Here is a 19,299-nt window from a genome sequence, read left to right on the forward strand (position 1 = left end):
TCACTTATAAATGTATTGAGTAAAATGCGTGGGAGTACTAATAATACAATATACTGATTTGTGTCATCTTTTCTCCTGGCTGGTCTGTGGACGTAGTGGTTGTAATCCAGGCCAGCCAGCATGGTTAGAAAAGCGTATACTGGTTAAAAGTATATGGTTATGGAACTACTCCAACTCAGCAGTTGACCTGAGGGCACAGTAGAAATAAAACATACAGTATCTTTCCCTTCTGGTAATATAATTAAAGGCATAGCTGCACCAAGTACATTATTACAATAGGTTTAGCTATATACCATGTCAAACTATATAATAAGTTTGTCTTGCTGTTGCCTCTCCAGTGCACCTGTTGTCTCTTTCATTTGCACCAAAACAAGTGACATTGATTCACAATCACTTATGCTTACAATCTGGACCGATTGATATTCCTGGAGTCTGAAGTGTCCCTGAAGTGATCCTTTAATTTTGTTGAGCAGTGTATAAAGAGTACTGTCTACATATGCTCTGTATGATTTAACATTAAATTACATTTAATTTCATTTAATTCAATTAAAATCATCTCTGTTGTTTGTTTGCATGAATGCGGCTGTGGGTTGCTGTTGATTTAGCTTGCTGGCATGCTAGAGAAGTAGTAGAAAACAGATTTGTATGTTTTTGTTCACTAAGGAAAGTCAAGACAACAAAGTGCATTTCACTTTGGTGTTGAAGCAGAGTATGTAGACGAGGAGCTAAAGCATCTAGCAAAGACACAGAGAGGAGACAGACACAGCAGGACAACAAAGGGACATCTCGCAGGACAACAGACGTCAGGAAGCTGATGATACTCCTCATGAGTCTGCAGCTGGTTTGATTAGTTTGATAGTTTCCCCTGTAGAGAATAGCAAGAATAGCTTATCCTGGGGCTAATTTATGTGTTTACTTTCCATCAGACTCAGAGGCAAGCATTTGAAATCCTTCCTGTAAAATTTAAGATTAGTTGGTAGAGTCAGGCACTACTTGTTCAGTAGGCATTGTTTTGCTAGAGTCATGTGTCATAGTCATAGTCAGAATGGCTTAAAAATGAGAACCAGTTTGAAAAATACAGGAATTTTCCTTTAACAGTACCCACTTTTTAGGGAGTTACTGAGTTTGCAGATTTCACATAGATAATGGAAATAAAATATCCAAGCTCATTGTTTTCTTAATCAATGAATTGAACGGTTTGTTCTTTTGTACTCTCATGGAGAGATAAAAATAGATGCCCTGATTAAGGACGTGGGCATGCATGAGTGCACTACACACTTTTTCACACCAAAATATCCTGTTCACAAGCCGCCTTTAGTAAACTGTGAAACTACAACAAGAGCCAAGTATGGGGCATGAGATAAACAGCCCTGTTTTCCTTGTAAATCCCATTTTGATGTGTTGTTGTGTGTTTCATTAGGTAATGCAATATAGAGGTATGTGCTTATTCTTATGGACAGAAGATTTTTGTTTTGATGGTCATAGTTCGAACTTAACAAGATGTTTTGGTTGGCATTAGAGTTAGAAATGTGAGATGTATGTACAGCTGGGCACTCCGCCATAAAATCTCCTGAATATTTGATCATTCTTGTGCGGTACTTTTTGTTTTGTTTTGTCTGGTAGTTTTTATGGTGTTCTTACCAGAAGACATCAGGGGAAAGTACTCTGTTAATGAATGATTGGATGTGGAGGAGAGAGATGGAGAGAGGGGAAGAGAAACAGCTCTGCAGATTTGTCAGTAAGGTTGCCAGCTGAGAAGTTATCTACTCTCTGCTTTGGTAAAGTAATCAATTTCTGCCTCTTCTGCTAGAAAACAGCTTCTCACTTTCTCTACTGCAGATTTATTGGCACCCTCGGCCATACTTTAAGTAGTTCGGCACCATCTTAATGTGATTTACACTAAATTGAGTTATATTTTTCAAATGGGAGTTACAGATGGTCAGGTGAACCTACTGTAAGTTAATGCAAGGACCTAAGAACTCATTGTGGCTGTGAAGAAGTATATTTTACAAAGAGACTAAAGCAGGTTATAAAGCAGGATTTGTCACACATTATAAAATGACAGATCGGGTGCAGGCAAAAAAGAAATGAAATTAAAGATGAACAGAACGAGATGTACATTATTCTCCAAAAATGTGGTGTTCATTGCTATCTGACACAGAAAAGTTTAAAACTAAAGATGGAAGGCACTAGTTGGAGGTTTTCAAATTCTACACCAATACCCATGATAAGTGTCTTGGACTGCTATGAACTGCTTAGTGCATCTGTTTTTTTTTTAAAGTTGACCAATGCTAAATGGAAAGATATAATGGAAAGGGTGGGGGGAGACATCTACAGTTCTAGAAAGATTCTTGACCACACTGCTGCCGTAATGGCGGACGCCCCACCGTCTTCACCACCCGGCCACGTGGACACTGACAAGTTCGTGGAGACGTTAACCGCGGAGGTGCTGGAAGTTGTGGAGGCCTCCTTTGAGAAGAAGATTGACCCGGTTCTAAAAAGGCTGGAAACCTGTGCAGCTAGTATTTCCATATTATATGCTCAAATGAAAGAGGCAGAGGGGCGCATATCAATGCAGGAGGATATTACAGCGAGTCATAGTGCCAGACTCTCCGAAGTTGAGCTTAAGCTGGAAGCTGCCTTGGATAAGATCGATGACTTGGACAACGGGAGCCGACGGTGCAATATACATATTATTGGGCTCCCTGAAGGCAGTGAATGTACAAACCCTGTGTCTTTTTTAAAACTTAGTTACCAGAGTTGGTGGGTGTGAGTTTCAAGGACGATGCTGTTAAAATTGACCGCTGTCACCGTGCGCTCGCTCACCTCCCCTCCCCGGATCAGCGGCCCCGCGCAGTCAACATAAAACTCCACAACTTCCAGGATAAAGCCCGGATCATGCAAGCAGCCAGGAGGATGCAGTCCCTACTCTACAACGGCGCCCCCATTATGATATTTGAGGATTTTTCCGCTGCAGTCGTGAAGAAACGCCAAGGATTCTACCACGTGAAACAACGCCTCAGGGAGATGGGGATTCCATTTGCCATGATGTACCCAGCTGTCCTCAGGATCAAGCAGAATAGTCAGGAGAGATCTTTTAGATCACCGGGAGGTGTTACCTGGATAAAGTGTCGCAAAACTTGGGTTCAACCACAGTGGCTCCGGCCGATGGTTTGTGTTAATACCACTCTCTGAATGTGTATCAGCAATCCTCTTTCTTGTCCAACATGTAAGGTATTTGACAACTATCGTTTCTTTTTTTGTTAGTGTTGAGATGCTATTATTATTGTTATGGGCTTACATTTTTACTTTCTGTTATTGCTGAGATACTTAGCTTATTTTATCTACAGTAGCCATTTATAGCATCTTTGACTAAGCTGTGGGCTGGCAGCTAATTTACATTACTAATGATTAAGAAAAGACAGAACAGAGGAAGACAGCATCCTCCTCTGTTCAAGTTGGAAAGTTAGCTTGCTCCCCCTGTAGGGTGTTGGAGACCTTTGTCAGACCTCTATTGTATGTCTACTTGTCGTTTGATGGTTATGATTTTGTAAATAGTTGTCTGTTAATTGTTAGCAAAGCAGGATGTTTGTTTGTCTTATTTTATGCGTATTTAATTTTTCACTGGTGTTTTAGGTTAGTTTTTGGGAGCCCTAAATATCAGCTAGGCTATTGTCACCTAGGTGTGTTTCAATGTTTACTTTAATTTTTGTACCTGGAATGTGGGAGGTATACACAACCCTATCAAACGGGAAAAAATCCTGAGTTTTCTGAAGAAGGAAAATGTGCATGTTGCTCTGTTGCACGAGACTCACATGACTCCTCAGGAGCACCTAAAGTTAAAACGTGACTGGGTTGGTCACATGTTTAGTTCCTCTTTTACCAGTAAGAGTCATGAGGTAGCCATTTTAATACATAAACATCTGCTGCTGATGGGTGCCCAAACAATTAGTGATACTTGTGAATATTTATTATCCACCAATTCAGTCTAACGACTTTATTACTCCTGCTTTCTCCTCCTTTTCCAATTGGATTTGTGATAATTCAGTGATAGCCGGAGATTTTAATTGTTACTTTTATGCGATTGTGGACAAATCTCCTCCTAAACAAACTCAAATGTCTAATAGTTTTTTAGACACCTGTAATGAACTTGATCTAGTTGACACCTGGCGGACTCTTCACCCTAATGATAAAGAATTTACATTCTTTTCCGGTGTTCATAGAAAGAGTAGTAGAATTGATCTTGTCTTCACTCCCAAACAATCACTAGGAAATATTTCGAGTTGTAGAATAGGTGATATTATTATATCAGACCATGCGTCTGTTTATGTACAGTTAAATTATTTAAATCCTGTCCCTCGGTGTCATACATGGAGATTTAATAATTTTTTGATTCGACCCAAAATTTGAAATATTTTTAAATGAACAGCTCAACCACTTTTTAAAGGAAAATGCAACTCCGGAAGTTTCTCCAGGTTTGCTCTTGGGACACAATGAAGGCTTACACTCGTGAACTAATTATATCATATTGTGTAGGCCTGAAGAAGAAAAGTCAGATGGAGCAAAGAAAATTAGAACTAGAATTGCACAAACTCCAGGTTAAATACAATGAGTCACCTTCTGAGCAATTAAGGAATGAAATTTAGGTGGTTAAAATTGCTTTAGAGGGGAGAAATCAATATTTTCCATGAGGCAAAGGCTGCATGAGTTTGCCAACAAACCAAATCGCTACTTGGCCAATCTCCTTCGGAATATGGTGTCTTCTCATAATATCCCATGTGATTCATCTGGTTTACTGAAGTATGATAATAATAATTAATGATACTTTTAAAACCTTTTACAAGCAGTTATATACTTCCCAGTTCAAATCACCATACAAACAAGAAATGCACAACTTCTTCTCAGGACTAAACTTACCCATAATTACTGAAACCCAGAGGGATGACCTATGTAAACCAATAATACAGAGTGAAATTTTGAAGGTCGCTCAGATGCTTCCAAACAACAAAGATCCTGGCCCTGATGGGTTCAGTGGGGAATTTTAAAAAAAATTCAGTAAGGTTTTAATCTCCCTATTGTGTGAAATGTTTCAGTCCTCATTTGTTGCGGGTACTCTTCCTCCCTCTTTAATGGAGGCTAATATCTCATTAGTTTTGAAGAAGGGGAAACCTCCGGAAGATTGTGCCTCCTATAGGCCTGTATCTGCTTTGAACCTTGATTTGAAGATACTAGCTAAGGTCCTGGCTTCATATTTAGAAACAATACTGCCTTCTGTTGTCAAGAATGATCAAACTGGTTTTATACGAGGACAGTATTCCACACACAGCGATAGGCACCTGCTCAATATTATCCAGCATTCATCATTGTTTAGTCCAGCAGCTCTAGTCATTTCTCTTGATGCAGAGAAAGCCTTTGACCGTCTGGAATGGCCGTATCGCTTTTTCACACTTTAAGAATTTCGTCTAGGTGATGGCTTTGTTAAATGGATCCAGATTTTATATACTTCTCCTCTCTCGGCAATAATTGCTAATGGTCACAGATCCAGCAAATTCAGTATTGGGCGTGGCAGTCAACACTGCTGTCCGCTGAGTCCTTTATTTGCCTTTGCTATGGAAGCCCTAGCCGCAGCTATTAGGAAGGATACTAGTATTGAAGGACTCTGCTTGAACAATTTCCAACATAAGGTTTCACTTTATGCGGACGATGTTTTGATTTTCTAAATTCTCCAACTCATTCAATTCCTAAACTAATTACCTTAATCTCTCAGTATGTCTCCATTTCAGGCTACAAGATAAATTTCTCTAAAAGCGAGGCTATGCCTCTCTCTGGCCTCTACATGGGGTTGACCCAAACATTTCTCAGCCTTATCGTTGGTCCCCCTTGAGTTTCACCTATTTAGGAATAAAGATCTCACCAAAACTAAAAGATTTGTATAATCTGAACTACACTCTTTTTCAATCCATCAATCAATTTGGATAGGTGGTGCAGCCTCCCTCTGTCTCTTTTAGGTCGTATACACCTGGTTAAGATGAACATTCTCCCTCGTCTTCTGTATCTATTTCACATTTTGCCTCTTGTTTTGTCTAAAAAGGTTTTGTCAAAATTCAACTATCTCGTTTATTTCATGCAAGAAAAGACTTATATTAAGATATAGTTATCTTTGTCTTTGAAAGGTGGCCTTGCTGCTCCCTCTCTCTCACTATACCTCTGGGCTGCACAGTTTAAATTCCTCACAGAATGGTTTATAAGTGATCCCGACTCTATTTACCTAAGCGCTGAGTCTACTCCTTTAAAGGAAACACCACTGAAAAAGCCAAAGTATTCATACAAGATAATATGGTGTTAAAGAACATGCTTGTTATCTGGCGTAAGGCCAGGCGTTTGGAAGGATACAATAACTGTTTCTCCCTTACTCCTATTCATGACAAACCCCAACTTTTTACCTGGTCTTCAGGCTGTTTTTTCTGAATGGTCTAAAAAAGGGATTAAAACAGTTGGTGACCTCGTTCAAGAGGGCTCACTTCTTAGATTTAATCAAGTAAAAGCCAAGTATGGTCTTACCAATAAGGATTTTTTAAAGTACTTTCAGATAAGGAGCTTTATTATTTCTAAATTGAAGGATTGTAATGGGGGATTTGGTGTCTCCTATAGAATCACTGATGTTAAAAAATGCTCATCTAAAATGTTTAGCTAATGTGATCTTAAAATGGATATCTCTGATAAAGTTAAGGGCCAGTGGGAATCAGACGTGCTATAGAGGCTATAGAGGCTAAGGCCTGGAATGAGTTGTGTTGTCGAACTTTTAAGGCCTTGGCATCAAATTCTACCTTGGAGAGACAATTTAAACTCATACATAGGCTTTATGTAACACCTGAGAAGAGACACAGAATGTTTCCAGCAGTATCAAATCTTTGTAACAAATGTCAGTCTGCTGTTGGTTCTTTTTTTCATTGTTGTGGTATTGTGCTATCAGCCAGTGGCTACAGACTGTGATAGGCATTATCCCAATGGAAGCCTTTTCCACAGCACTGAAGGACAAACCACTCCTTTTCTACCGAACATGGAACCCCTTTTTGGACTATCTGGATGCATCTGCCGCTTGGAGGATGAGACTGGGTTTATTGGATTTGGCCTGGCAACAACGGGACAAGTCCTAGCTTTTTAGACTCCCTGTCTTTATTCATTTAAGTATGTCCTTGTCTTGTGCATGTATGATATTATGTGATGTTACCCTGCTTTGCAAAAAAAGTTCAATAAAAAAATAATAATAGAAAAAAAAAAACTGTGGACCTTCCACATTTGTTCCAAAGTGTGTTAGACCTGCCAAGTCTTGAACAGTACATTCTTGTATGCCACATTGGATGTTGATTTTATGTAATCAACCATAGCTATTAGGTTGAGAAGGTGCTTTCTCTGAAACAATAAGATAAATACATTTTCTAAGCATAATAACCATTCTGGTGGCACATAGATAAGATGCTTGCCTTTGGTGTAAGAGACCTGAGCAAAACACTAAACTCCTAGTTGCTCCAGAGGCGTGCGACCTCTGACATATATAGTAATTGTAAGTCATTTTGGATAAAACGTCAGCTAAATGAATAGGGCAGGGTCAGTTTAATATGATTGGCTATGTCAATCAATCACAGACTCCACATCAGAACATAATGAAACAGTTCAAATGCGGACCTAACCTCTAGCCCTGTTATTTGTGCTTTGTCCCTCAAAATTACAGCCATTCTGGGTTAATGAAACAATTCTGATGCAGATGTTAACATCAAGAACTTATAGCCAGCCTACTCCAACTGAAAACACAAAAATGCTAAGAAATGACAAACTAACCTAGGGTCCTTCAATAAATCAGGAGAGAAAAATTAAAAAACAACAGGGCTTTCCACTCCTACTTAACCTGCCTCTGTGTGCTCAATGTATACAAATTCTCAAAGATCCATTTACAACAAACAATTGCTGAAGTCACTGGATCAAGTTCTTCACCTCAGACTTTTAGAAACTCTAAGCTGCAGTTTCTCTACATACAACAACCCACAGATCTTGAGCCTGCCACGTGGTTGGGAGTAGCAGAGTGAAGAGAAAGATTGCTGTCTGCTGGGGGTGTAAAATGGCAGCTGTCATTCAGTGGACGAATCACGAGGCAGCAATCAAATTCTGATTGTCCAATCCAGGGTGCCTACCTGTTTTCCATTACATGCATGAAGGAAACACCCATGCACACCCCCCACACACACTGATTGAGAGGAACAGAACTGTGTGGTAAAATGACAAATATGACCCCAGGGTCATAACAGTCTAGCTTGGCTCCAGCAAACTGATGGGTGCCAATTTTATTGCATGATCTATTAACATTTAAATCACAGATGCATGGTCCGGAGAGCCACTAGGCTTATATGTACACCATAATTTATTTATTGTACTCAAGGGCTCAGCTGAGAAGAGCTAGATAGGAGTGTCTAGTTTTGATGATGTACTGGTCTTGCATAAAATTATCAAAAATGCTGGAATAACGGTCTCTAAAGACCCAGCTGTGTCCTGAAAGTGGGCTGACCAGAGACAAATTCCCGGGGCCATTTTTTTGCCCTAGAACCTTTGAAGACATGTGCACAATCATGATCACTCTTCTGTAATGTGCCACTACCACAAATATTTCCTCCACCAGTTAAATTTTAAAGGTACCTGTGACGGAAAGGCAAGAATAGTAACCCCACCCAGATTTGAACACGGGACTATGGGGTACCAAACATGCAACTTGACTTGAAAGAGCCAGGCTCGTTGGTATGGCAGTCACAGCGCATACTCAACCGTAGTGACGGTGGTCCGTCACAGTACCAAAGGAAACATTCAGGTTACAGGTAATGCCAGTAAGAGTGTTTTAGTTTGCTACCAGCACAACACACCCAATCGAATAGGAATACAATGCTAAATCGAGGTTTACGAGTGCTCTTTTTACGATTTCACTCTGTCTACCTCAACTTCTGCTCTGCCAATGCTGCTGCTGTCCATTGTGCTATATTCAGCCCCACCCGCACCCCAGCATCCACCTGCAGTCTCCAACTTCAGTCCAGAGGGGCCGTAATCTGTTATTGTCACTCCCCACGCTGTTCCACTGTACGAGTGAATGTGGTTGTTTTCAGACTTATATTTGCAACTTGAATAATTTTATCTCCTAGTCACGGAAAAGGCAAACAGCAGCACCATAATCAAAGTGTTTCACTGCTGATAGAAGCCTGAAATTGAAGCCAGTTTTGTTGGAACAACAGATAAAGTCAGTGGACATTGGTTGCTCTTTCTGAATCACTAATGCAGCAAGCAGACAACATGGGGCAATACACTGAAACACTCATGCTAGTGGAGATGCCTGATACCATCTGTGTAGTTGAACAACATACCTTTGAACATTTCAAGGGTCAAATTAAGAGCCAAGCCAAGGAGGGAGAGAAATCAAGGTTTATATATTTAAAAATATAACATTTTAGGTGGAGAGTAAAATAAAAAATTAAAAGAACTTGGACTGGACATTTTTCAGAAACCTGACACTATACTAATGCAAATGTAGCTCTGTCAGTAATTTTAAATTGTACTTTATTTAACATTTATTCTGTTACAGAATACAATCTGGAAAAAAATACTGAAGTCTAAATAAAAAAAACCAACCCAACAACAACTTATGAAACTGATTTGTGGCTCAAAGTGACTGCGTCCACCTGCTAACGTACAGTATATGCTTCTGGCATTAGTCAGCCGTCATATCCCACTCCCTCTCTGCATTGGAACAGAACTCCTGCTGCTCCCTGTCATATGTAAGACTAAGTGCAGATAGGTAAATGACCATTGGTTTGTCTTGTGCAGACACACACACTCCCTGCTACATGCAGACAGAATAATTCGTCAGATACACTCCCAGACAGGTGTAGACATACTCAAACACGCATTGGTCTGTGTACTGTTCATTCATCCCTCCATTTTTGCTTTCCCTAAAAGCTCTGACCAGACTCACTTTCATTCTCTCTGTCTTGTTCTTCATTGCTCCATCTTTACCAACATCCAGAGAGAGGAAGACACAACACAAGTACCGAAATGTAGTGAAGAAATCAGTGAGCACCATGGCCTGGTCATGAATATTGACATTCTGATTAATTACTGGTGGGTAAAACAGGGTGAAGCCATTGAGACAGTATGTGTATTTACGCGTGAGGCACAGCAGCGTAACTTCATTGTTTGTTTTTTTTAATAATTTGTCAGGATCTTATGTTAATTCTTCTGTGTTCTTCTACTGCACATCCAAAAGGTCTCACACACCAGGTTCATACAGTAAAACAGTTTGGAGTAAAGCTGCTGTCCTCCTGATCAATCCTGAGCTCCATCAGAGCATCTAAATTATTTCTGAAGTTAAAAGTTTAATTCTGTGTCCTCTGGAGAGTGTTCTGTCAAGTTTATTACTGCAGTTTTTAGTTTTGCTGCTTAACTGCCCTACAATATTTGCTGTGACATTACTGCATGCATGGAAACTTTAATTATACTCATTAAGTATTTATACTTATATTAACTTTAATATTACTGAAAGCACTCCCTCTAATCATTAAAGTAAATCGTTAAAAAACTCATTCGTCAAAACAACACATAATAAAGAAATAATCTGAAAAGCTCACTCTGCTCAACAAAAAAGGCAATATTACCGGCAGGGACTGGTTATGGGGGAGGGAAATATCAAGGGCCACCCCTGACTAAAGGTTCTCGTCAATTAGTAGTCGTTAGTTCAAGCCATTAGTCCACTAGTAATTGCATGTAACATTGTTAACTCTGTGCTACATTACAGAGAAATACAAAACCGTAACAATAAGCCATTAAAATTGAAATTTTAAAAACAAACACATGAAGCAAGCCGCATGTTAAATGCTAATGACGGCGATTCGGAATGTGTCGGAACAACCAGCAAGGCGACTGAACATTTCAATTTATTTCAACACACTTTAAAATCCCCTGCCCCGGGCCTGAAACCCTCCTTCTCCTGGCGGTCCAAAGCTCAAATGCTTGTGGTGTAAACAAATACCAACACTCCCCTGGATTCCTGGATTGGAAAAAATGCCCGTGTTGCAACAATCCCCTGATACTTTCATACGGTGACAAAGAAGAGACCCTGAATAGTGTTTTGTTTTTTTCTGCAAATACTGAGACTGATGAAGTTTGTTGACCATGACTGTTATCATCGACTAATGGTTTAGTTGATTTTTAGGGGGCAGTCCTAGAAATGTCCATGGTCTTTAAATTGGTGAAATTATTTGTTGGGGTGGGCGGCTAGTGGATGACATATGCATATATGCTGATTCAGATGACATCCAATCTGCGCATCACTACTGTCCTCATAAACTTACTACCAATCTTTTTGCTTCCATCACTTTTTTACAGAACTTATCGTTGTCGTTATTGTTGTTCTCACTTGCAAGGCCTTCCTGACATAGTGCAGAACAGAAAGACAGAAAGATAGCCAGTGTGCAGAAGACAGGCAGAAAATAGGAGTGAAAGAGCAACAAAAAACAAGGCCATTCGTCAAGTGAAACTGCACAAAATGGAAAGCTGCCCAGTGGAAACCCTCCTGCTTCCTGTCCTTTATGCTTGTCTCATTTGCAGCCTCTTTTCTCTCCTATCTTCCCAGATTCAGTACCTTTCTTGCTCTTGCAAAGTGACATTCATACGGCTGGGGGAAGAGGAAGTTTGTCACATAAGAGTTATGGTGCTGAAACTCCCGGCTCTTTGTCGGTACGAGTTGAGGGGACTATCCAACGCGTCTCTGCCACTATACCAATGTCCACACAACCCTCCCATTCCTCTCATGCACTTTGTCTTCTGGTTGTAGGACATTCTGTTTATGTCTGCCTCCCCCTCTCATGTTTTGCTTTTTATGTCACTTCAATCGGTGGATGAAAGTAAGAAAGAAAGAAAAAAGCTTTAGGAGGTCCTCATGTAATCGTTAGCCCTGTTAACTCCTGCTGATGTCAGCTGTCAGCATCAAAATTATTTCTCTTTCACTGGCTAGACTGCAGTAGTCATTGTCCTCTTTTACATGTTTGTAATACCTGGTGGCTCGTTCCACATTATCGAGTACTCTGCTGATTGATTTGACAGGCATGTTGTGATCCCAGCTGATAGCATTCTGTTGTGTTTGTGCTCCCTGGATGGATCCGATTACACAGTAGCTGTGACTGAAAATGTTTTGTATTTCCACTGTGTTGTAAATTACGCTAAATGTAACTCATCATGGATGAGTTACATTGGATCCCCACCTTTTTTTAATTAACCTTTTCTCTTTCTTTTTATCCTTTTATCCATTTTCTCATCTAGGCGCTGTAACAACACAATTTACGTTCTTGAAATTACCTCAAATGTCCTGACTTACCTGAGATGGATTGCCGACCTGTCCAGGGTGTACCCCGCCTTTCGCCCGATGTCAGCTGGGATTGGCTCCAGCCCCCCGCGACCCTGTATACAGGATAAGCGGTTGACTTACTGTCAAAATTCTTCTTCCATGGACGTCGCCGTGTTTCTATAGTAGTCAAAAATGGCAGTGTAGACGCCAGAGATGCTCACATGTCTCTGAGCAAGAGTCCAAGTCAAGTCTCAAGTCTATGGTTATTACGAATGCTGCGTTCAATCCAGGTTTACTAATAAAACTGCATAGCTATAAGGAATTCTGTAACTGTAACTTGTTTTTCATTTACAGAGCACAACCAACTACTGTGCAATGCAATTATTGACAGCTTATTAAATAAGTTAACACACTCCCCAGACTCTTAAATCCAGTGCAACATTAACTAAATAAAACTGACGTTGCATAATCAACAATAAACCTGTAACCTGTTTCTAACTTGCAGAGCACAACCATGTGGCCTAATGTACAATGTGTCTACAATTAATGACAGCTTATAAACTACTGTAACTCAACAAACCCTGTTGACTCTCAAACCCAGTGTACAGGTGCTGGTCATATAATTAGAATATCATCAAAAAGTTGATTTATTTCAGTAATTCCATTCAAAAAGTGAAACTTGTATAATGTATACATTCATTCCACACAGACTGATATATTTCAAGTGTTAAGTCCTGTTAATTTTGATGATTATAACTGACAACTAATGACCAAACAAACACCAAAATCTGTATCTCAGAAAATTAGAATATTGTGAAACGGTTCAATATTGAAGACACCTGGTGCCACACTCTAATCAGCTAATTAACTCCTAACCTTTAAATGGTCTCTCAGTCTAGTTCTGCAGGCTACACAATCATGGGGAAGACTGCTGACTTGACAGCTGTCCAAAAGACGACCATTGACACCTTGCACAAGGAGGGCAAGACACAAAAGGTCATTGCTAAAGAGGCTGGCTGTTCACAGAGCTCTGTGTCCAAGCACATTAATAGAGAGGCGAAGGGAAGGAAAAGATGTGGCAGAAAAAAGTGTACAAGCAATAGGGATAACCGCACCCTGGAGAGGATTGTGAAACAAAACCCATTCAAAAATGTGGGGGAGATTCACAAAGAGTGGACTGCAGCTGTCAGCTGTCGCATTCCTTGTGTCAAGCCACTCTTAAACAAGACACAGCGTCAGAAGCGTCTCGCCTGGGCTAAAGACAAAAAGGACTGGACTGCTGCTGAGTGGTCCAAAGTTATGTTCTCTGATGAAAGTAAATTTTGCATTTCCTTTGGAAATCAAGGTCCCAGAGTCTGGAGGAAGAGAGGAGAGGCACAGAATCCACGTTGCTTGAAGTCCAGTGTAAAGTTTCCACAGTCAGTGATGGTTTGGGGTGCCATGTCATCTGCTGGTGTTGGTTCACTGTGTTTTTTGAGGTCCAAGGTCAACGCAGCCATCTACCAGGAAGTTTTAGAGCACTTCATGCTTCCTGCTGCTGACCAACTTTATGGAGATGCAGATTTTATTTTCCAACAGGACTTGGCATCTGCACACAGTGCCAAAGCTACCAGTACCTGGTTAAAGGACCATGGTATCCCTGTTCTTAATTGGCCAGCAAACTCACCTGACCTTAACCCTATAGAAAATCTATGGGGTATTGTGAAGAGGAAGATGTGATACGCCAGACCCAACAATGCAGAAGAGCTGAAGGCCACTATCAGAGCAACCTGGGCTCTCATAACACCTGAGCAGTGCCACAGACTGATCGACTCCATGCCACGCCACATTGCTGCAGTAATTCAGGCAAACGGAGCCCCAACTAAGTACTGAGTGCTGTACATGGTCATACTTTTCATGTTCATACTTTTCAGTTGGCCAACATTTCTAAAAATCCTTTTTTTGTATTGTCTTAAGTAATATTCTAATTTTCGGAGATACTGAATTTGAGATTTTCATTAGTTGTCAGTTTTAATCATATCAGTCTGTGTGTGATGAATGAATGAATATAATATCCAAGTTTCACTTTTTGAATGGAATTACTGAAATAAATCAACTTTTTGATGATATTCTAAGTATATGACCAGCACTTATAAGTTATAACTAAATAAAACTGTAACGTTATATGATCAACAACAAACCTTTAACAACATTAACAATTAACGTGATGGCAGCCAGAGGGACGTAAATAATTACGTTAATCGACCACCACAAGTTTGGCAAGTTAACAAATGCTCATTCATCTTTTCATAACGAATGACAGTCGGAGTTAACCTCTCGTAGGACGTAGCTGAAGCAAGAAGCAAGCTAACTTTAGATGGCCAATGCTGAGCTAAACATGTTTACTCACCACAGGTTACTAACCTATTTGTGTTCAGCGCGTCCTTGTTTGGGTCTTGTTTTATGAAGTTTTAAAGCCAAAGTTTATGATGACCTGTGTTTGTTGTCCTCTCTCCCATGCGGCTGCATGCAACAGATGCTACGTGTTACGTAGGCAGGTTATAGGAGGGAGGGGAATAACAGCAAGCTCATCAAACGTTTTCTAAAAATAAACACTGTTCACGAGTCCCGCACCTCGAGTCCGAGTCGAGTCTGAAGTCCTTTGAGGACGAGTCTCAAGTCAAGTCTGAAGTCACTGTGTCTGCGACTTAAGTCGCACTCGAGTCTGAGTCTCTAACTCGAGTCCCCATCTCTGGTAGACGCATACAATGCATACAAAGAAGAAGAAGAGGAAATAATAGTAATAAACTGTCTGAGTAGTCATCTGGTTTATTAGAAGTAAAATGAGAAGTGAAATTTGGACCAACGGACGACCACGCGTGTTATTTAGCATGAATATTCGCATTACCATATGATTTTACTGAATAATTAAGTAAATTTCATAATATCTATCTAAATAAACCCATTTTCTTGATTGGCTACTTTCTGCTGTCTCAGAAGACGACACCTTTTGTCCTGTGTCAGCCACCATTGCTATCCTACGCTTTGGGAAGGGGGGCCAAGGATGATGAGCAATTTGTTGCAATTTGCAACCCTCACCACTAGATGGCAGTGATATTATGTGTGTTTTACTTCATGCAGCACTGCGCAGTGCTCACTTAACGTGATGCATGCTGGACTTAAAATGAGTCATGCTGGTTAGAAATCGTGTACGACTTCCATCGGCGCTGCAAAACGTCACCATGTCATATGACATTAAAACCTTGTTGGAGCAAGGCGGCTGCAGGCACCAAGTCCGGCGGCCGCAGTTGTTTTTCACCAGCTGCACCAAGTTAGAACCCCCTTTTGCCTGGTCTTCCAGCATTTTTATTTTCAAATTCCGTGAGATCAATCATTGATCTCAGCTCACAGTAAGCTCACGCAGGTAGAATGTGTCTGACTTGACGGCGCCATTTTTATTCCCCACCCCTGTGGTTGCCTGCAGCTTACGTTACACTGAAGTCCGCAAAAGTCAGCTGCGGCTATATTTTACTTTTGTTTCTAAATTATATCTTACTTCCTGCGCCAGATCAGGAAGCGCAGCCTGCCTAAGGAGCTGCTGATCCACTTTTACACAGCCATAATCCAGTCTGTCCTCTGCTCGTCCATCACGGTCTGATTTGGATCTGCCACCAAAAAGGACAGGAGCAGACTACAACGGACAGTCAGGACTGCAGAAAAGATCATTGGTGCCAACCTGCCCTCTTCTCATTCAGGACTTATACATTTCCAGAGTCAGAAAATGGGCAGGAAACAAAAGAATGAGCAAAAAAAGGACACAAACTGTTCCAGCTTCTCCCCTCTGGTAGGCGCTACACAGCACTGTATGCCAAAACCAATAGACTCAGGAACAGTTTCTTCCTACAAGCCATCACTCTGATGAACAGCTGATTTCTGACTCAGACAATTCCTGTGCAAAAACCCAGTAACTCTGTCTCTAATCAGCCACCTGTTTACCTGTTATCCCAACCTGGTACCTGTTACTTATTATTTATTTATTCATCATTTATCAATCATTCTCAATTTCAGAGCTGTTCATATTGTCATTTTGTATATTGTGTATATGCTGTATACTAAATCCACCTACCTCAAAGTACATTACACCTTCACATAATACTTATTTATTCCATCATCCTTTGACTGCGTACATGTGTACCTGTATCTCATCCACCTCCGACATGTACATAATGATAATTTTACTCCTGCATCCTTTGCACTGTATTGCACTAATTGCCTCAATCTGTCAATATTGTTTGTTTATTTTGTGTGTGTGTGTGTGTGTGTGTGTGTGTGTGTGTGTGTGTGTGTGTTTGTTCTCTATACTGTAGCCTGTGTGTGATTTTATTATTGTATAGGTAACCACATCGTGAGCATTGTACAATCCTGAGTCAAATTCCTCGTATGTGTACACACCTGGCAATGTTTTCTTTCCCTTGTTACATACATCCAAAAACTTTAAAAGCTTTTTAGCTCTGAGAGTTTACTTCAGTTCAGTTTACTTCTTTACATCTGTGAGGAGGGACAGTCCAAATTAATAAACACACATGGTAAAACAAATACCAGAATTAGCCAAGAGGCTATTTTCTCTAGCCTCTGGCCAAAGTGTTAAAAAGGCTTCCTAAAATGCATGAAAGCAAAAACAAAACAGGGCATGCAGTTTAAAGATTGGAAAAGTTGATTAAAACAGTAAAAGCAGTAGTGACATAAATACAAATAGAATGGCATGGCAAACAAGTAGCAGCAGCAAAAAGCATTTCGTGCTAACATGTGTATGTATGAATCATCCATTGCTTTAATTGGATACTAAAAGATACGTGAATGTTTAGCTGTCTGATGTCGACCACACACACAGCAGAGTTTAAGTTTGGAGTACCTAATAAAATATGCAATTCTTGCAAAACTCTTGCTTGGTATTCAAAGTCACCCATGGCTTAGCTCCACTGCCACTGCGTCTTGTACTTGTTTGTGTATGTTCTTGATTTCAGTGTCAGTTTGGTCCATGTTTCTATGTCTTGTCCTGCTTCCTGTTTTAGGTTGAAGTTGTCTGCGTCTGTGTCTAGTTTTGCTTCCTGCTCTGTCTGTTAGCCCCTAATGTGTTACACCTGTTTGTGGTCCTGCCCTGCTTGTTTGTGTCTGCATTTATACCTCTCAGTTCCTGTTGGTCTTTGCAGGATCATTGCCTGTTTGTCAGTCAGTTGGTTAGCTGCCTGTGCCTGTGAGGATTATAGTCTTACCTGCTTGGATGATTGTTCATCTCACGTGATTTGAATTTGGTATTGTGCCTTTTGGATAACCTGTTTCTGTTTGGACTGTTTTGGATAGAAGTCATCCAGCCAAGTCTCGTGTCCTGCGTTTAGGTCCTAAAATCTGTTTATTTGGGTGAGTTCATGTCAAAGTCTGACACTGGAAGCTTTTGACCATACCACATGGATTTGATTCGCTTAGTTGCAATGGAACTGTAGATTTTCCATTATTCTTGACTTTGCAAAGTCAAGCTCAATTTTTGCAGGTGATTGATCTAATTTTAATTGGCAAAGTCCATGAAATATATTCACTTTAAAGTCAAGGCCAATAATAGAAGCCCTACATTACTGCCTATACTCGGTTTCACACTTTGTTTCCCCTGTTTTCTTTCAAAGTAATCTAACCAGTGTGTTCAGATAGTAATTTGGTAACATGGCCCCATGTATTCTGTATTTCTTGCATTTTTTTGGAACAGAATAATGAACTTTATAAAACCTTTCCACAGGTTCTTGCCTGTTTTTAACCTTTACAGAGGCATGGGGAAGATAATTTTCCTGTTGGGGGATATGGGCAGAAATGCCATTCCAAAGAAATCTTTTTTCAACATGTTGCTATTCTAAATTACAAGCTAGAATACACAAGTCTGATACTTTTCAAAGGCTAACCCTAATAGTGCTCAAACCCAACATGTCTACTGGACTGAAAACTCCCGCAGTAGTCAACAGCCCTGTACTCAGAGTGTCACTGAGGCAACATGCTCACTTCAGCCAGCCTCAAAGTAAAATGGACAACAGTGTGAGGCAAGGGGAATGGAAGTATGTGGCTGGAGAAAGAGAGTGGAATAGAGAGTGGGATTATTAAAGAAACAACAGGAAAGAAGATGTGAGTGAAGACGTACAGCAAGAGAGTAACCAGAACAATAAAAGGGATAGAGTGCGAGAAGCTGAATTTTAAAACACATCACTGCTGCAATTTAGCCAATTTATAGCACAAGGTGCTGATGCTTGGGCACAGGAATAAGCTCTTGTTGTGATTCATGTGGGGCACAGGATTAATTTCATTTCAGTGCTTTGTTTAGCTCGGGCCTAATTCTCTCCACTCTTTCTTTGTCCTTATGGCTTCAGGTCCAAACTGGTGGATTTTCCCCCCTATGTTTATTGTTACAGTGACCAGTTTCTTTTCTGCTATCCACAAACATCCCAGGCCTTTTGCTGGGAGGTTGGGATTCAATGGTCTGCACTAAACCCCTGAGCCATCAGGATGCCATAATATAGGGCTTTTTCTGAGCCATAACAATCCTCCTCCTTATGGATCTATTCACCTGGCAGGGATGCCCATTGAAAGTAGCCTACAGCTTGCAATATGCTTGTTTTTTGGGGGGGGGTTGTACAAAAAAGTTATTGTTCAGCATTGTTGATATACTTGACTTCATTCTTGTAGCTGGAGGAATAAAGACTATATCCATGAAGCAGCAGACCAGAATTGAATCATCGCTGGCCAACACCAGATCATCTTTAAGATCTTCTGATTTTAGTCAAACATAAGTGAACATTGGAACACCCGAGGAGGTCAGACTTCTCTAAAATTCTTTTGCACAGCACTGTACCTCACCAGTTAACATACAGCATTTTGCTCCTCACATATAATTACCATAAGCACCA

Source organism: Micropterus salmoides, unplaced genomic scaffold, assembly GCF_014851395.1.
Source record: "Micropterus salmoides isolate LMB-PRFRI ecotype aquatic unplaced genomic scaffold, ASM1485139v1 Ms_hic_scaffold_5, whole genome shotgun sequence".
In the NCBI taxonomy this organism is placed as follows: domain Eukaryota; kingdom Metazoa; phylum Chordata; class Actinopteri; order Centrarchiformes; family Centrarchidae; genus Micropterus; species Micropterus salmoides.